General features: G+C 40.9%; 1 protein-coding gene across 1 annotated transcript in view; it reads right to left on the bottom strand.

Moving 5' to 3' along the window:
* The window catches only part of GADL1 (glutamate decarboxylase like 1), a 175,606-nt gene that overhangs the window by 52,571 nt on the left and 106,920 nt on the right, over positions 1-16,115 (bottom strand). The window lies entirely within an intron of this gene.

The raw sequence follows: 16,115 nt of genomic DNA, 5'->3' as shown, positions 1-16,115 counted from the left end.
CTCTCCTGGATCACCACAGCACCCACCAGGGGGCGGTGGCGCCCACTTTGGGAATCACTGGTCTTGCGTGTCAACGAGTCATATGGCAATTGCCAAGAGTTCAAAGAGTTTGCGTTGTTCCGTGATCTGCATTTGAAATACTATGGCTTCTCTTGTTTCCCAGACATGGAAATCCTGTGGGATACAGGACATCGTCGAAATATTGACCAAGTACAAACTGGAACTTTAGCCAGAGGAGACTCATCAATCGAACCCAGACCTGAAAGTCTGGGAATGAAGCCTGTGCTCCATCCCCTGGTGTCAGTAAGCACAGAGCTAGGGGCTGGGGCATCAATCCCAACACTAGAAGCAATGTGCTTGTATGTGTGTGAACACACACACACCCGGCCCTCCACGTAGGTCAAGTAGGGTGGACCGCCATGCCAGGGGCAGGATGCAGCCTCAGGCAGAGGACGGGCTCTCCGAGCTGAGCACCAGACCTCACTCACCCTGAGCTTTTCTTCGTTCTTCTCTCTCAAAGGGGCTCATGACCCAGAGATGCTGGTGTGAGAGAGTCATGCAATTTGTTCGTGTCCTCTCCTCTCTCCTCAGGCTATTTGCTGGTCTATGACTGATCTCTGGAATAGCCCAATTACTTTCCTAGCTCTTCAGGCTTAGGTGAGACTGATAGAAATGACAGAGGAGTTACCACCCCAGCAGGACTAGGTTCCAGGTGCTGCTGCTATTGAATAGTGGTAAGAATAACTTGTTCCTATTGTGCTTTATCTCGCTTAAGAATCATACCAACTCTGTGAGGTACGACTTGCTCTCCCTATTTTACATATGACTTCTGGCCACCTTCCTCTTTCCCTACAATTGGAACCTCCTGGATTCTGCCCCTCTGACCCTGGACTCTCGTGGGTGAGCTTTCACATTATCTTGCTTGGAGTTGAGCCTCCACATCCATTACTGGCCATGTTCCTGCATGTGTCCCCCCTCCCACTTTCTATCTCCCCTTTATGAACTGTCTTCCCCTATTAGAATGGAAGCTCTTTCAAGGCAGGGGTTATCATGCTTGGATCTATATCTCTAATATTTAACATAGATTGTGGCATACAGTAAGCACTTAAGTTCTTTTTCATCCATCTTTCACCTACCCTCATCCATCCATCCAACCATCCATCCATCCATCCATCCATCCATCCATATGGATTCACTCATTTATCCATCTATCCACTCATCCACTCATTCAGAAATAAAGGCTCCGAGTGGGTCAGTGTCTCACAGCTATAAGTGTCAGAGGTGGGATTTGAACGCAGGTCTTCCTAACATGGATTCTTGTTTTTTCTCTATTAACACCATGTTTGCTTTCTTGGAGACAAGGCTAAATAAAACCCCAAGTAATTAAAGTACCCATCTCAATTGTTGTCCATGTTAACTAATTCCAATCCTTGAATAAGATTCTCCAATGTCTCATGAGGGGTGGAAGTGACATTGAATTTGTGAAGGCTTTACCAATGGAGTACAAGCACAGAGAGGTCCTACCCATCTGCAGAGACCTGAAGTCTGGGTTCAGTAATGGACTGTATGAGCATCTGGTGTTTAAGGAATAGTCATAGAGGTTCATCAATAGGATAGACCTAGGGCATGAGTTCTGGGATCATATCGATTTTTTTTAACCTTTAACTTCTGTGTATTGGCTCCAAGGCAGAAGAGTGGTCAGGGTGGGCAATGGGGGTCAAGTGACTTGCCCATGATCACACAGCTGGGAAGTGTCTGAGGCTGGATTTGAACCTACGACCTCCTCTCTCTAGGTCTGACTCTCAATCCACTGAGCTACCCAGCTGCCCCTCACATCGATTTTGAAAAAAAACCTTTCACTTCCATCTTAGAATCAATACTATGTATTGGTTCCAAGGCAGAAGAGCAGTAAGGGCTAAGCAATGGGGGTTAAGTGACTTGTCCAGGGTCACACAGGTAGGAAGTATCTGAGGCCACATTTGAACCCAAGATCTCCCATCTCTGGTCTGACTCTCAATCGACTACACCACTTAGCTGTTCCCTGGTAACACTGACTTTTGAAGACTACTTATAACATTGCCAAGGAGTTATGATCTTTAGCTGTAATGATATCCACATATTGACAGACTCATTGCTTTTTCAAGTACTTTAAGGTGATCATTATAACAATATGCATAATTTATTGGTAATACAAGTTATTTTTTAAACACAATAATAACTCTTCAGAGCTGTTATTACTGGTCCCTTCCTGCTTTTAGTTACTTCTTTATAACCATCTACGCTTGAATATTTTTTCCATTAGCCTTCTATAGAGTATCTAAAATTCCCACCATTGTTATCATTCTTTGGGTTGAGGCATTATGTGTCTCCATTATTCTTGGGGTATTCATCAGTCATTTCAATCATGCCCGACTCATTGTGATTCCATTTGGCATTCCAGTTCCTTCTCTAGCTCATTTAACAAATGACGAAACTAAGGCCAACAGGGCTAAATGACTTGCCTAGGGTCATGCAGCTAGAAAGTGTCTGAGGCCGGATTTGAACTCAGGTCTCCCTGAAACCACATTAAGCACTCTATCCACCATTCAAAATTGCCTTTCCTATCCAATCAGGAAAGCTCAGAAGCAGGGGCCTGAAGGAATACAAACAAAATACATAAAACTTTCCAGAAGATGTTACTGTCCAGGAACATGGGGTATTATCTATAGTGATGAATGCAAATGGAGACACAGTGGTTGGGAGCCCTTTGGCATCTGGAGTAATAAAGATGACCTAAAAGAAGTCGTCATCATCATCATCATCATCATCATCATCATCATTATTATTAAAGAGGGATGATGGAAAGAGTGAAAGGAGAGAGGAAAGAGAATGACTGACGACAGCTATCTTCTGTTTTAATATTTCATCTGATAGCTCTGTCTACAAATGTTTACACACACAGGTTGTCCTTTGTGTTTCGAGATGGGACCATGGACAGGTACTGTGGAGAGGGAACATGTGAAAAGAGCAAAGGGTAAACATCAGCATTTCTTGACCTGAGACTAAATCTCTACCTGAGCCATGCAGACAGCTGCAGTCCTCAGAAGCTCTTCTGCTCCCCAGTTCCCCAGTCAGGGGCTTTCTCTCTCTCAGCAGACTCAGATACTCTTGCCTGCTGGCTGGGGTGAGATTGTGCTTTCCACTGACAGCCAATCTCCCTGTTCAGATTCAAGTCTCTTTACCTCTCAAAGATGGAATAAACTAAAAAATGCCACCAGGGGGCGTGAGTGGCACTAGCAAAGGGACTTAGAAATGGAGGTGAAAAACCTAATGGAGCCCCGGATAGAAAAGAGCTCCTGCTCCCTTGTTTTACAATGTCAAATATTAGTGGAAGTCCCCAGGAATGTCCCAGTTGATAGTAATTATAATCTCCCGATTACATGCTTGAAGACACATGGATGATTCTCAAGGACACAGAGAGATCTGTTTGTTTGGCTTCCCCAGCAGAATACCCAGGAGGCAGCTGGGGAGCCCAGGAGTACTCTGAGCAGGGGACCACTCTGGATGCTATCGGGCCCACCAAGAGAGATGGACCTGACCTCAAGCTTACCAACTTACTATGTCTATTCCAAACGTGTTTGTCCTGCGTGCATCAGAGTCCTTGAACAAATAGATGGTAGGACAAGGAATGAATGAGTGAATGAAGAAGAGCTTATGAAGTTCCTGGGTAGCCAGGTGGCACAGTGGATAGAGCATTGGGCTTCCAATCAGGAGGATTCATCTTCATGATTTCAAATCTGGCCTCAGACACTTACTAATTGTGAGACCCTCAGCAAGTCACTTAAGCCTATTGGTCTCAGTTTCCTCATCTGTAAAATGAGCTGGAGAAGGAAATGGCAAACTACTTCAATATTTGTCACAAAAAACCCAATGGAGTCACAAAGAGTCAGACATCACTGAGCAAGAACCAACCACAAACATCAAGTTCTCGCCATGTGCTATCGTCTAACTGCTGGGGATCAAAATACAAAGATGACAGTTCCTGTCCTCAAAGGACTTACATTCTCATAGCACAAGGCAGTGGTAATGATGGTGCACATAAAGATCAGAGTTAGGATTGGTAAGGCTCAGTGAAAGAAGGAATGACAAAATATCATGATCAGATAAAGGAATTTCCAAGTGGTACACTTGTTGGTGTTGGCAAGATGGCAAGGCTATGACCAGTTCTGTGTGGAGGTGAGGTGAAGCAAGGTTTGAGGACTGAGGAAGCTAGGGCAGTTTAGGAAGCATCAATAGGCATGTTGAAGTCCCCTCATGAACACAGGAGATAGGGAGGACAGAAAAACTGTGGCCCAATCACAGTGCTTATTGAGGAAGGAAGGAGAATGTCCTAGGACAGTGATGGTGAACCTTTTAGAGACTGAGTGCCCAAACTGCAACCCTCACACTGCATGTGAACCCCCCACCTTACCCCCAGACAGGGAGGAGAGGAAGTGCTACCACTGGGCTATTGGGCAGGGGGGAAGATGATGGGAGAAATGTCCTCAGGTGTGGTGGAGAGAGGGAGGGGAGCAGCCCCTTCTCATGCACTCTGGCACATGTGCCATAGGTTCACCAACATGGTCTTAGGATCAGTAGAATCTGAATTGGGTGATATATTTGGTTAGCTTCTTTGCTCTGGTGTCCCCAATGCCTGGAAAGGTTTCCCCTTTCACCCTTAAATCTTGGATTCCTTCAAGACTTAGTTTAAGCACCATATTTCTTAATGAGAAGAAATTTACTACAACTTTCCTAGTCCCTTCAGCTGCTAATGTCTTCATTTCTAAGTGGCCCTTGAATCTACTCTATTGTGGAACCATTTATACATGACAGTAAGGTAAGCTCCTTGAAGACAAAGCCAGTTATGATTTTTCTTTGTATCCTCAGGGCTCAACACAGTGCTTGATAAATATTAAGTACTTAATAAATGCTTGCTGATTAATGGGAGTTAATAGGCAAACAAGTATTTGTAGCCTTAAAGAGGCCCTAATGGTCAAGTCATTTTTTTTTTCATTTTATATAAGGAAGTCTAGAAAAGTCTAATGACTTGTCCAAGTAGTAGCAGTGGGAATTGAAGCCAGGTATTCTATTTGCAAATCTGAAGCTCTTTCTACAATATTATGTTGCTTCTTTGTGGGGATTCCCTTACTAATGCAGATTACATCCCCTCCCTGGCCTGGGTGTTAATCTTTCATAGTTGCAATGTTTGAAAAAATCCATCCCCCTGTGGCCATCCCTTTGACAACCCTCTCAGAACTCAGCTAGAATGGTCCTTGGAATATACAGTATGTAGCTGACTAGTCTCGGGTGTTTGTATCTTGTAGGGCCTGTCAAAGCTGATGCTTTACTGGCATAACTTTAGTGAACCAAGTTAAGAAAGAAATCCCTAGGCTTCCTAGAAGCATACATTAAGTGTTCAAAAAATAGGGAAGGAAGGAAAAGTGAAGGAGAAAAAGGAGAGAATGAAATGGAGGAGAGGAAGGAAGGAAGGAAAGAAAGAAGGAAGGAAGGAAGGAAGGAAGGAAGGGAAGAAAGGAAGAAAGGAAAGAAGGGACGGAAAGGAGGGAGGGAGAAAAAGGAGGGAAGGAAGGAAAGAGTATGGGAAGGAAGTTAGGAGGGAAGAAGGAAAGAGAGAAGGAAAGAAAAAAAGGAGGGAGGAATGGAACAATGGAATTTGAAGATGGTCACTAAGCTAGGATTATGACTAATGAATGATTTTGCCTAATGTATATTCTGGGTGATAAGATCGCAGGATCATAGAATTTGAGAGATGGAAGAGACCTAAGAAATTCAACTTCCATATAGACTTGCCCAGGGTCACAGAAGTACCAAATGTCAGAACTACCAGTGATTATTTGTATGTAAGTTAAAGGTATGAATAAGGATATGAGACTGGGAAAGGATACAGGCCAGTCATATTCATACACAAACACACACACACACACACACACACACACACATAGCCCAAATGCTAATATTCAAAAGACAGGCCTGTGATATATTGGAGGGGAGACTTGGGGTTGGAGGAGTGATATGGATGGGAATTGAAGAGAAGGAGAGGTGGATAGATTGACATATTATTAGGAATGTCCACACTAGTGAAGCTACTAATCCATCAGAGTTTTCAAAGCATAGGGTAATACCTTTGCCTAATGCAACATTAAAAAAAAATCTTTCTATCTAAAACCCTGTTATATCAAGAGAGTGGACTATTGCTGAGCATAGAAAATTCATTGGAAAAATACACCCTAGTGTGCAGCCTTTCATTGACCATCCAAATGGAGGTAACCTTCTTACCTCCGATCTGGAATGCATTTTAGCCAAAAGCACATTAAAGTTCTCTGGCAATGTACCTTTGAGGGGATGCATTTTCCCTCAGAAATGGAATTCTCCTGGAATGTACTAGTGCTTTCTAAATCATGAAGTCAGAAAAGGCATATTTCATTACATGAGTTTGTTTTGATCAAATGGCATCCATTGGGGCTGGTTACCCCTGGAAGATACAAAAATATTGCTGCAGCACTGTACAGCTGGATACTGGCCAGCTCATGTTTGAATTTGAGTAGATAAATACTCCAATCTTGATAGGTATACAATCCATCGTAAGAGCAGATAGACATTTATAAGCAACACAGAAAGCCAGTATAGAATAAAAATATAAAGCCCAAGTTCAAGAATGAGAAGATGCATGGATTTGAATTTCAGGCAATTATTTGCTGTATGAATTCAGACAAATCCCTGACCCTCTCTGAGACTCAGTTTCCTTGCCTGCAAAATGGATTATCATAATCCCTGACTTACCTCACCAGACTACTGTGATGATCAAGTGAGACAAGGCATGTAAGAGCTTAGTAAGCTTTAAAGAGATACAAAGATGTCAGTCATTACCATTACTAAAAGATGGAGGGAGGAATAGATGAGAATTGGGCAGGGACAAGAAAGGAAACATTCATACTTCAGAATATAGGCAGCCTTGGGTGAAAAAGGCAAGGCAGAAAGACTTGACTAAAACAACCTGCAAGGCCTGAATTGTGTAGCTTTAGGACCCAGGGCTGTTAATCAAGTACCTTTCATGAACAGCACTAAATTTTAGCTAAAGATATTTAGAATATCACTTCAAGTTATACTGCTGAATATATAATAAAACAACAAGCCCATCAAGTGGGTTCGATGAGATTTATTCTTGCCCTACTGTTGGAAAAAAAAAAAAGCCTGCTCTTATAAATGACCAGCATTAGTCACAAATCTGCAGGTCAGCAAAAAATAAAATAAAAAATATGAAAAAAAGCAGAAGTGACCATGTTTAAACCCTAGAAGACAGATTGTTAATTACTTCAAGAATGTAAATTCTGAGGGAAGAATACAGATCTACTTATGAAATGCCAACTGAAAAGAAGAAAATCTTTTGCATCAGACCGCTGAATGATGGTAGGAAAGAGCGAACTAAGGGAATCCTCAATTAGCTTTCTGACTTATCTTTTCTCTCCTCCCATCTGCTTTTTCCCTTCCCCTTTCCATGTCTGTCTCCATTTCTCTCCCCATCCCCACCTCCAACCTTTATGTACTCCATTTTGGTGCCTATGATTTGATCTTGGAACAAACAAAAAGCATCCCATGACTTTTGGAGGGCTACTTTGTCGAGGAAAGAAAAATTGGCTGCCATGTTGAAAACCATCAGGAAACTACTCTCGGCATGGTAAAAAACCTCACTGGACAATGTGTTAGGGACAGAACCAAAGAAAAAACAGAGAAAGAGGGAAGGTGAAGAAAAGGCAGTACTGCAAATCATTATCTTATTAACTTATATGCTATCCTCAGACTGAATCAGAAACGGAATAAATTGGCAACCATGATGGACACTATTGGTTTTCTGAAGAACAATTCAATGGCTAGTGTAATGGAACAAAGGAACTAGCATACAAGACCAATACCCCTACCTAACTTGTGTTTTACACTTCTCCAAGTTTTCTGGCTGATTCCCTCTTATGTCTAGAAGACAAGATATCTTGAAGGAAAGCAGAATGGAAGGGTCCTACTTCATTGGAAGTTTTAAAAAATAAAAGGATAAACAAGCATTTTTTGGGCATCTTGTAGCAGGTATTCTTGTTCAGATGTCTATGAGTTGGCCTGGAGAGTTTCAACTGTTTTTTCTTGCTATTCCTCATGTAATGTTCTCGTCCTCCTGGCTCTATACTTTGTACTGTCTACTTTCAAGCTTGGAATTGACTCTCTCTTTATCCTCCCCTTTGAGATTCTTGTCTTTCCTTCAAAACTCATTTCAAGCACTGTCTTCTACATGATCCTTTATCAAATCTCCCCCACCTGAGGTTTAACATCTACTCTTTAACTTCCTTGTATTTATTTTCTGCATATTCTGCAGACGCATGTTGTCTCCTTTGATAGAATGTAAACTCTTTGACTGTAAGGATTGTTTCATTTTGGTCCATCGCCAGCACCTTGCCCGATGCCTTGTACACATAAGGTGCTGAGTAAATGCCGGCTGGTCCAAATTCGAGATTCTGTGTGACCGTACATGTTAGCTAAATGCTATCCACTCTCTTCCCCAATGCCCAGGTCAATGTATTACACACAGTAGGTGCATAATAAGTATTTGCTGACATATTGAATGGAAGTGGGATGGATTAGACAACATAATAAGTTCCCTCCAGGCCCTATTATTCCATGAGGTCAGCTGTCCTTAAGGTCTGAGTTATTCCAGTCCTCTCTGATTAAGGGAAAGCAACTGCTCCCCTCTGATATAAATGTGCAGCTTCTGGGCATTTCCCACACGTAAAGCTTTCCCATAATTTCCCCCCAAAAAAACATTCAACTGTCTCTGGGCTTGTTCATTTGTCCAAATATTTAATTAGCACCAACTATGGGCTAACCATTACTAGGTGCTCTGGAATCCAAGGAAATAATATAAATATTTACTGCCTCCAGGGAGTTGATGCTCTGGTTAAGAATATTAGACATGGAAAATGCTTAAACAACTACTTGATTTATATATACAAATAGAGAGAGAGAGATTGCTACAGATATAGATATATATATATATATGCATGCATGTATATATACTGCTATATAGTAGAGTAATATATATAGAGAATAGTAGTATATTATGAATATATACACATACATGTAGTATGTGTACACACATATGTACACATCTATACACACATATCTATACACTTACACACATATATCTATATATCAGCTAGGTGGCACAATGATTAGAGTGCAATGGATAGAGGATGACTCATCTTCTTGACTTCAGTTCTGCCCTCAGATGCTGACAGGCTGTATAACTCCAGGCAAGTCATTTCACCTTGTCAGCCTCAGTTTTCTCATCTGTCTAATGAGCTGGAGAAGGAAATGGCAAAGCAGGATCTCTGCCAAGAAACCCTAAATGGGGTCACAAAAGTTGGCCATACCTGAAAATGACTGAAATATACATCCGCACATACAGACAGAAAGGGGGGAAAGTGTAATGTAGAGTGCTGGACTTGGTGTTGGGATGAGGAGGGTCCAAGTTCTGCCTCTTACACTTACTGATGAGCTCCGATACCCAGAAAGTCTCTTAACCAATCTCTGGCGCAAGCAGCTCCCTCGGACATTTCTCTGGTCACACTTGGGTGGGCAGTAGAGGAGGCTGCCATATTGGGTATTTCTTGATCTTTGTCACATTCTTATACAAGGCAATCTATAATTAAGTAGTAATTACTTTGGTAAGTAAGAGGAGACAGAGATCATTACGGATTTCAGTCGGTAGAGGAGACTGCTCCTTGAAGGGGAATGGATGATAGGTAAGGATTCAAAGAGGTTGAGAGAAGAAGGAAGGACTTCTGGGAAGGTGGCACAGCCATGGGTAATGGAATGAACATGGCTCACCAGGCGATGTTAGGCTAGAGTACAAGGTTTCCATTGCCAAGAGCTGGGAAAAAGGGAGTTGAGGTCAAATGGAAGAGCTTTGGTTTTATCCTCCATGGAAGGGAAAGATGAAGTAAGCATTTATGTGCCTCATTAGGACCTCCTACATGCCAGACACTGTGCTAAGTGCCTAACACATTATCTCGTTTGATCATCTTGGCAACCCTGGGAGGTATTTCATTTGATTTATTTCTAATTTTTATTTACTTTTAAATTTTATTTAATTGTTTAATTAAGAATATTTTTCCATGCTTACACGATTCATGTTCTTTCTCTCCCCTCCTCCCACCCTCATCCTGTAGCCAACACACAATTCCACTGGATTTTACATGTGTCATTGATCAGGACCTATTTCCATATTATTGATATTTGCATTAGGGTGGTCATTTAGAGTCTACATCCCCAATCACATCCTCATCAAACTATGTGATCAAGCAGTTGTTTTTTTTTTTCTTCTGCGTTTCTACTGGGAGGTATTTTAAAGTTGAGGGAAGTGAGGTAGCCAGTGGTTATATGACTACCTGAAGCAGAGATTTGAACTCAGGTTCTTCTGACTCCAAGCGTTCTACCTCCCATGACATTTGGCTGCCTCTTAGGTGGGAGAGACAAAACTGAAATTAAGGTGCTAAACTCAAAGGCAATACTGTTATACTAGAAGAAGGTATTAAGGAAAGGGGCAGGTATCCACTAAGTGGTTCTGAGAAATACTGAATTTAGGCTGAATATAGGACATCCAAATGGAAGTGGCCATAAGCTAATTAGAAATGCAGTACTAAAATTCTGGTGAGAGAGCTGAGGAGTATCTACATTTGGGCTTTATTCACCCAAGAATTATACTTAAAATCATGACAGGGGATACGTTCTCTGATGAAGAGATTGTAGGGTGAGGAGAAGGCAAACTCTGAAGCATAAGGACAGTTGGGTATGGTGGGAAGATGGGAGTGGTAGAGAAGTGAGTTGGTTCAACCATTCTGGAAAACAACATGGAATGTATATGTGACTAAACTGTTTGTTACCATTAACCCCCAAATTCTACAATTGAGCCTATATTCCAAAGAGTAAACTGATAGCAAGGAAAGAATTGTATGTACAAAGGTGCTTCATAGCAGCATTATTCAGGTTAACCAAAAGCTATATGCAAAATATGGTCCCCAAACCATACAGAGTCACTGCATAGATAATGATATACAAATATTAATGTTATAAGGATAGATAACAATTCAGAGAAGCATGAGAAGACTCATAGGAGGTAATGAAGAGTAAAGAAACCCAAACCCGAAGAACAATCCATACAATCATATAAATGTATAAAATCTGTAAACACGAAAGTTATATATCATCAATACAAATATTCATATATGTAAAAATGCCAAGAAAGTCAACATGGAGGGAAAATAAAACGCTTGTCAATTATGAGCATCAATATCAATCCCCTGCTGTCAAAATTAAAGGGCCACATCCCTTCCTTTGTTGCCAATTCATAGACAAATTCTCAAGAAATGTATTTTGTAAGGGAATTGACTGGGGTGAGTGTTAGGAAAGCACTAGCTGCCTTAAAACAAAATACGTCAATAAATGTTTTAAAAGCAGAATTTTAAGAAGAGTAAATAAAAGAAATGAAAAAATAGTCCCAGAAGCGAGAAGGTAAGTATTTTTAGATGGTGTCTAAGAGGAAGGAGTTTCTAGAGTTGTGCATCACAATGTATGTATTGTCCACTGTTTGCTCCTTATCTCATTATTTTTTATGTCTACCTTGTGTTCATCTTAGACTCTAAATTCTTAGATAACAAAGGATATTTTGTATTTACTTATATGTCTACATATTGCTTCTCTCAATAGGTTGTAAGCTAATTGAGGATAGGGAATAGCGCCATTCTGATCTTTGAATCCCTAGCATCTAGTACAGTGATAAGCATATAGTAGGCATTAAATAAATGCTTGTTGATTGACACATTGATCTAATTTTGTAACATAATTGCAGTGTCAAAAGCTTATGTAATTTTTCTTTTATAATTATAAATTTATAAAATTTATATTATTAGTTAGTAATATTGTTTTTATTAATTATTAGTTAATAGTTATTTATAGATATTAGTTATGTGATGTTAATAAATATTATTTATGTGATGCTCATATCTTCAAGTTAATGAAAGTTCTCTACTTCCCTACTGGATCACTTGGCAAACTCAGAGATCTCCATTTGTATGGACTATTAGTTTGGAGATAAAGAAAAATTTTACTCATTATTGTAATCTGAACTCCTAACCTAATTTTTAATACTCTCACAAATATTTGTCATTGGATACTCTGGGGACAAGGACAATGAATAAGGAGAATTCAAGGCCCACTCGTGATTTATGTATTTGTTCATGTATATGTGTATGTGTGTGTGCATGTATCTACATAGCCATCTATCTACCTATCCATCTGCCTATCCATTGATCTATCTGTCCATCCATCCATCCAACCATCCATCCATCCATCTATCCATCCATCCATCCATCCATCCATCCATCCATCCATCCATCCATCCATCCATCCATTTATTCAGTTCTCTATCTATAAAATATCTATCTACCTACCTTTACTTATTTTTACCCGACCCATGATATCATGGGAAATAAATAGTTTAGGGAACTCTCTATATCAATGCAGACTGGTATCCTCTCCCCAAAGTACAGTTTTGGAGAGGCAGGTAGGTGGTCTAGACGAGAGTATGAACCCATAATCAGAAATACCTGAGTTCGAATCTGGCCTCAGACACTTATTAGCTATATAACTCTTATCTAAGTTCCCCCATCTATAAAATGGAGATAATAATAGGACCTACCTTATACTATTATTATTGTGTGGAGGATCAAAACAGATAATATTTGTAAAGTGCCTTGCACTATATAAAACCCTCTGCTTTCATTAGAAGACTTGCCTGGAATGCTGAGGGGAGTAGTAGTAATTGGAGTTGTTATCCAGCCAGGACACATCAGAGGTGAAAGCTGAACTCGAGTTTTCCTAACTGTAAAGTCAATTCTCTACCCAGGACACTGTCTCCCACAGTACTGGAATAAATAATGAATACCTAGCAGAATCTCAGAGAGAAGAGAAAGGTTATGGAGAGAAGAGAAAGAACCTCATGTGCCTTCTGGACAAAAATAATCCCTCTACTGTATAGCCATTAAATGGCCCTCTACCCTTCACTTGAAGACATCAAGGGAGGGAAAGTCAAGGTAGCTCTTCTTGTTAGGAAGGTTTTCCGTATTCTGAACCCAAGTAGTCACCTTTGCTCTGCCCTCAGAAATCCAACAGAATAAGTCTGTTCCCCACTTCAGTGTGAAGGACAGCTCTTGCCCCCACCCACCCCCATTCCTCTCCTCCCAAGTCATCCTTTCTCTGGCTAATCAGTCATCAGTGTCTCGAATCCATCTTGGTATGGCACGATACCCAGGCCTCCCAATCATCCTGGTTGCCCCATTCTGGATGCTGTCTTTTATTTTCAACATTGTTTCTGAATTGAATTTCTAATGGATCAGTAGCATCCTCTCCATCCTTCTTGTCAATAATAACTGTGACACACCAAGCCAGTAGTTTATGAATTCAGAGGATCATAGATCTGGATGGAGAAAGGAATTTAGATCTTGTCCAGTCCAATCTTCCTTTTACACATGAGGAAACTGAGGGTTGAAGTGACTTGTCTAAGGCCTATATTAGTATTAAGTGGAAGAATTGGGACTGGAACCCAAGACCTTCTCCTGCATTGCACTGTTTTTAGTAAATGGAAAGAAATGAACACACGGCCTCCCATGGGATCTCCCTTGTTTCCAAGGTTAGCCTAGACATTTGGAATTGGAGAAGATCTGACCCCCTAAGGGGAAGCACTGCCTTTAGTGAGGCAGCTGGGTAGTGGATAGAGATCTTGGCTTGGAGTCAGAAAGCCCCGAGTTCCTAAACTGCCTCAGATACTTGCTGGATGATTTCATGACCTTCAGCAATTCCCTTAAACTCTCAGTCTCCATTTTTTTTAACTGTTCAATGGGAATAATAATAGCACTTACCTTTCAGGATGATTGTGAAGCTCAAATGAAATGATATTTGTAAAATAGTTAGCAAACCATTAAGTACTTTACAAATGCTATCCTTTTTCTCCATCATTATCATGGTCATCATCAACACCATCTCAATATCCTGAAATTTTAACCCAGTCCCTGGCACAAAGCAAGTCCTAAATAAATTGCTGAATTGAATTAAGCTGGATGAGAAGAATTGGGCTTTCTAAAAGTGTGATTAGACAACCCCAAATGGGGCACCAAAGCAAGGATCTAATTAGTGGCTGGGGCAGGGGGCTGCTAGGGAAGAGAAAAAACAGTACATGTGATGGTCACATGGCTGATCAGCGTGGAATACCCAAACGCCACATATTTTCCGAGTATTCTCGAGAGGCATCTGGTGCCACGTCCCTCTGCACAGTAGGAGATGAATTCCCCTCTCTTCTCTTGCCCACGGTCACCAGCAGCATTCATTATCCTGCGGGTTACAAGAGCTGACAGTTCTCCATGACACGAGTCTACATCAGAGAGCCAAAGTGGTTTTTCAGTTTATTTATTTCTTTGAGCTCCTCAATCCAAGATAAACCCCCAAATAAATTTCAAGGGTATTTTAGCAGGCTCCAGGCTATAAATCAGATACATGTGCTCTCACCAGGTAGGAAAGAATACCATTGATAGAAACGGCAGCAATAGATCTCCATCACACATACTCAAGTGCACATATGTGTATATACACACACAAAAGCACACACACACACACACACTCACAGAGTGGTGAGAAAAATTGAAGAATATGTGAGCTAAAAATAACTCATATTCTGTCCATTGTTATTCCTTTCTTTGAAACTCTTACCTTCTGTCTTAATATCAATTCTTGGACAGAAGAGTGGTTAGGGCTAAGCAAGACAATTGGGGTTTAGTGACTTGTCCAGGCTACACAGCTAGGAAGTGCCTAAGGGCAGATTTGAACCCTGATCCTGCCACCTGTAGCGGTGGCTCTTTATCCACTGTGCTACCTAGCTAGCCGATTATTTTTGAAAACTCAACCAACCAGAAGGTTTGGAATATTTAATACTGAGTGGATTGTTTCTATTAGAAATTTATGCAAGTCTAACCTCAACTAGAGGCAACTAGGTGGCTCAGTGAATAGAATTCCAGGGCTGGAGTGAGAGAATCATTTCCTGAGTTCAAATCTGGCCTCAAACATTTTCTAGCTATATGACCCCTGGCAAGTCATTTTATCCTATTTGCCTCCATTTCTTCAATCTGTAAAATTAGCTGGAGAAGAAAATGGCAAACCATTCCAGTTTCTCTGCCAAGAAAACCCCAAAATGGGGTCACAAAGAGTCAGACACAACTGAAAATGACTGAATCTCAGCTAGGAGCCCATTTATTTTTCATCTGTTTCCTATTGGATGTCACACAGTATCGCAATCATCACAGAATCATAGACACTCAGTGTTGGCAAGAACTGCAGAAACCCTCAAGTCTCACCTGGCCCTGCTCAAGAATCCTCTTGACAGCTTCCATCTGAAGTGGATGCCTGACCTGCAACAAAGGCTGACGCACCACCACTCCAAGCATCCCATTTCAATTTGCCTAATGCTAAGCTTTAGGAAAATTTCCCTGACAGTCTAAATCTCTGCTCCTTGTCCTACTCTAGGAAGCTGGACATATTCTTTTTGCCTCTCTTGATGTGTCAGTCCTTCAAATACATGGAGACAACTGGTATGCTCCCATTAAATCTTCTTTTCTCAAGTTTAAACATCTCCACTTCTTTCAACTGATCCTTAGATGGGGCTACATTTAAAGGCAGGAAGAAGTACGTTTAAATCTAGCTTCAAATACTTATTAGCAGCTCTGTGACCCTGGGCAAGTTTCTTCAGTTCTCTTTGCCTCAGTCTCCTCATCTATAAAATGAGGATAATAATGGCACCTCTTCATAAGACATTTTGGAGACTTCAATGTACAGTACTTTGTAGAACTTAAAGCATTATATAAATGTTAGCTGCTTCTACTATTAGTACTACTACTACTACTTCTTCTTCTTCTTCTTCTTCTTCTTCTTCTTCTTCTTCTTCTTCTTCTTCTTCTTCTTCTTCTTCTTCTTCTTCTTCTTCTTCTTCT

The sequence above is a fragment of the Gracilinanus agilis genome, chromosome 5, assembly GCF_016433145.1.
Source record: "Gracilinanus agilis isolate LMUSP501 chromosome 5, AgileGrace, whole genome shotgun sequence".
In the NCBI taxonomy this organism is placed as follows: domain Eukaryota; kingdom Metazoa; phylum Chordata; class Mammalia; order Didelphimorphia; family Didelphidae; genus Gracilinanus; species Gracilinanus agilis.
This window is presented reverse-complemented; position numbering and strand designations above follow the sequence as displayed.